This window comes from Furipterus horrens, unplaced genomic scaffold, assembly GCF_987537825.1.
Source record: "Furipterus horrens unplaced genomic scaffold, mFurHor1.1.pri manual_scaffold_4, whole genome shotgun sequence".
NCBI classification, from domain to species: Eukaryota; Metazoa; Chordata; class Mammalia; order Chiroptera; family Furipteridae; genus Furipterus; species Furipterus horrens.
The window spans coordinates 82,425,907-82,430,480 of NW_028327174.1; positions in this window are offsets into that span (position 1 = coordinate 82,425,907).

The window sequence follows — 4,574 nt, forward strand, 5'->3', positions numbered from 1 at the left end:
CGTAACTTTTTTCTTTTGTACGAGTCCATGAAATATGATCATGCAACTTCTTAAAAGAATAAATGTATTAAACAAATTTCTCGGTTATAGATTGATTTATGTTAGTTCTGCCTAACAAGAGATCCCTTGTAAAATAATACCTGATAAAGGAAGAAATGCCCTGGGGAAAATGCCAAGATACCGAGGCTGTCAGGTAAATATTGAAGCGGGGTGTTTTGCGGAATTAAATGACATTTCTCCTTCTCTGGCTCCAAGACACAGTAGGCATATCCCCTGTTGTTGAGAATTTATCTTTATGTCCAAAGATTTTTTTTATGACTAGATGTTTTAGTGAATTTTCATTCTGTGCAAAAAGGATACTTCTAAAATGACCAGCATTTGCATGAAATATCTGGACATATTTTCCTGAAACCATGTGGCTAAATGTGATAACTGAAGTATTCTGTTGTTATTTGAAATATAGTCATGAGAACAGTTTTTACAAATGCCATCTTTTTAGTAAAAAAGCCAGCATGGACTTAGTGACTTAGTTATCAGAAAAAAAGAAAGTTACAATACTGACTGTTGCTTTTAAATTAAAATTGTGTTGATTAAACTGTATACACAAACATCTAATAAATGCACTAGAAGAAATGTATTCTGTTAAAGGAGCAATGAGTTGGAATTTATATTTACTTCACGTGCAAGTGCACATTTGTGTGCGTGCGTGTGTTTATTTTTTGACATATAATCTGTAAGCATTTTTTGCTACTGTGGTTTTGCATAGGGAATTAAAATGTCAGAAGGCCTTCTAACATTTCTGGTGGAAAAGAAGAGAAGAAAAATACATTGCATCTGGAAAATTGCTAACCCCCTTGATTTACTTCTCCTCCCTTTCCCCTGTCACATTCCAAGCTTTTTCAGATGAGTGAAATGTCAACCTCCTTGAAAGATTCTCAAGTTCATAAAGGCAAAGTAAATTAATTGAAATGAAGATGAGTTTCATGGCTTGGATCAGAGCAAGATCTGCTCTTTGTACTCTCTTAGAATCTTCCTTGTGGTTCTTACAGTCTAGGGATATTCTTGGAAGTTCTAAAGGCTAAAGGACAAGAGTACATGAATTGAAAAATTAAATCTAAGAAAAAGTACTTAAATCCAGTAAGTATCTCTTCCTAGTGGGAAAATATTTACAGCAGTTATACTCTTTTGTAATAAAATTTTAAATCAAGCAGATGATGGAGATGAGTGATGTCCTAAGCAAACATTCCATGACTTCATAATAACTTTTCTTTATTACTTTTGTGTTCTCTCTTTTTAGTTTTGTTCCCAAGACAAACTTGCTCAACTATGGCCTTGAGAATTACCCTTACATGCAGGAGCTTTTGTTAAAGGATAGTTTAGGCAGCTGTTAAATATCCTTCGTGTTTTAGGGGAGAATGGCTTCTTTTAATATATTCATGTATGTGGTTAATAAGAATTTGTGAACTAAAACTTAGAACTAAAATGTAAGATTTAAAAATTTTTCAAATTAGTAGTATTCATGTTCATTTTCTTTTGCTTTTTTAATTGAAATTTTAGTATCCCTTTGGCTAATACTTTAGGTTTTTTTAAAATGAGACACAAAACTCATATAGTCCAGTTTAAATTTTAGTTCATTTCTTAGTTTTCCTATTCTATTTTTTCTGTCATTATATTCTAATAATTAGCTGGAGCTTCTGTAACTGATTTTTCCCCCAATTTATATAACACCTTTTAATTGAGGTTCTACAGCCACAATGCTCTGTATTAATTTAACTCAATCAGCACATTATTTGAAACACCTACAGTGTGTGAAGTATTATTTTGGATGATTAAATAAATAATGGAATCAGGATTCTTGTCTTTAATGAGTTCACAATTTTCCTGGACAGACACATGAATAAAGTATCCTTAACCATACATCAGATTTTATGATGGCAGTAAGAACTGCATAACATTTTTCTGAGTCAACATTCCCATCTTTTTTATTGGCTGAAAATTTTACTACATATTTAAGTTTCTAAAATATAATGAAATGAACTTCTGATGTAATAGGATAAAGTAAATCTTAAAAAGTGCTTAAAATATACTTCTGAATTTTCTCTTGCTCTTTATGAACTTAGGTTAAAGATTCAGAATTAATTCTAGAATTAATATTGTTCACAATAATGTTGAATTAGATACTTAAGAGAGGAAAAACTAGGTATGTTTCACTTACTTTTATGTAAGATCATCATTGACAGTATTGATCACTGAGAGTTTAGCTTCATTGAGTAGCTGACCCACTTGGGCATTTGTTCACATTTCACCCCCTCTCTGCTGCTTCCATATATTGTTCTGGCACCGATGGTCTAAGAGGTGATTCATGTACCCTTTTTCCTGAGCAATTTGGTTAAGGTTTGGGCCTCATGATAAGATATAAATCTAATGGAGAATTAGATAAGGTTTGAAGTTTTTTTCATAAACATAAAATGAAATTTCAGAAAACACTTTGTGGTTTTCTGAAGTTATATCATTTATTCCTTATGAATATTGAAAGTGATTATTTTCTTTTATGTAACTTCTTATGGAAGGAAAAAAAAAGAGAGACAAGAAAGCTACTGTACTCTTTGCCCTCAGTCTTGACAACATATCTCAAAAGAATAACAGAGTTACTTAACCTATATAACCTAGAGAAACCTCATGAAATTATGTGTATAAATTATGGGAGTGTATTAGTTTCATCATTTCAATTGGCTGTTGGTTTTTTTTTTTTTTTTTTACCTCCAAGGCAGGGGGAAAAGGCAGACCAATGCACTTACTGTAGGTTCTTATGAGATAGTATGTTATTGTTTCTTTTAATATCTTTACTTTCTCTTCTCACACACTTGACTTCCATAGTATACATCCCTTCCGTGTGTTTTCAATAGTGCTGTTATATATATAATGCTGATTTTAGTTTATAAGCAACTAAATGATACCTTAGCTAAGAATTGAAAAGATCAATTACAGTGTTTGCATAAGATGTTTGAAAATTTAAAAATAATTTTCTATACTTTCCGGTGACCAACCCTAACTTTGACTTGCAACATTTAATTCAAGTAGTATTGTAAAAGGTGAGTGATTATGTTAGATGTAATGTTAATTTAAAAAATTTCCACTTCTGTTGCCAATACTTTAGAAGAAATATGGAAATTTTCTTGCTTTTAACATCTCAGTTGGGCTGACTAATGATGTATGTTTATCATTTAAATATAATTGCTAACTTCAAGTCATCTCCACTTTAAGAAGTTAGGCATCCAAAATTCCAATAGACATTATTTCCTTATAGCTATTCATATTTTGCATTGAATATGAATATGACTTTTGTAAGGAATATATTTAATAAAATGACATATTAAATGTACTTTTGTTCTTACCTCTAAGTCTCATCATACATATTTACACAAGCCAAGAAGAAATGTCACTGATGATCCAACTGAAAAAGTGAAATGTTTAGCAGTAGAGTTAGCATTTATGGCACAAGTCCCCAAACAGATTAAATGCATTATCAGTCTTACAGGGTGTAGTTAATGCTAAACCAGGATATTTTGTTTAATAATCTCCTTTTAAAAGAAATATATTGCCATCATTTATCCTGGAAATGTATTGCAAAAATGGTGAACAAAGCTTTAAGACAAGAGCTAGCTAATTCAGCTAATGTGCTGAATAAATAGGAAATGGAAAGAAGTTTTTTCTTTTCTTAGTCTTAGAATTGTTATACTACCATGCATTTTTTTTAAGTCCACAGGGCAAATAAATTATTTCACATGAGTATTTCATCATGACACTATGGTACAGCATGTCTGACTTTAGAATACAAGACATTGCACACTGGAATTTTTCATGTATTTTCACATAATGTATACTTGTAATATTTCCTCTTATCTAGTTACTTTAACATACATGTTAAAGATTTAAGAAGATATGTAGTCACCCTTATGCATGGTTTTACATTCTGAGGTTTTAGTTACCCACAGTTAACCTGAGTCCAAAAATATTACATGAAAAAATTCCAGAAATAAACCCATTTAAATACCATCCTGAGCTTTAAATACCACCCAGAGTAATGTGCCAAAGTCTTGTGCCATCCCACTCTGTCCTGCCTGGGATGTGAATTATCCCTTTGTCCAGTGTATCCACACTGGGTACACTACCTCCTGTTAGTCACTTAGTAGCCGTCTTGGTTGTCAGATCAGTCAGAGAGAGCGAGAGAGAGAGAGAGACAGAGAGAGAGAGAGAAAGAGAGAGAGAAAGAGAGAGAGAGACAGAGACAGAGACAGATTACATTCACTTAACTTTTACTGCAGGATATTGTTATAATTTTCCTATTTTTTAGTAGTTATTGTGAATATACATAATATACATAGAGTTTGGTACCACCAGCAGTTTACTGCATCCACTGGAGGTCTTGGACTGTATCCCCATGAATGAGGGGGCACTATATAACCCAGAACAATTGCCAGCATTGTCAAAACATGACAAATTTTCAGTAGAAGGCAAAAGGAGCCCCCTTCAAGTTACTTACACAGTCCAACTGGTGGACATGAAAAGATTCA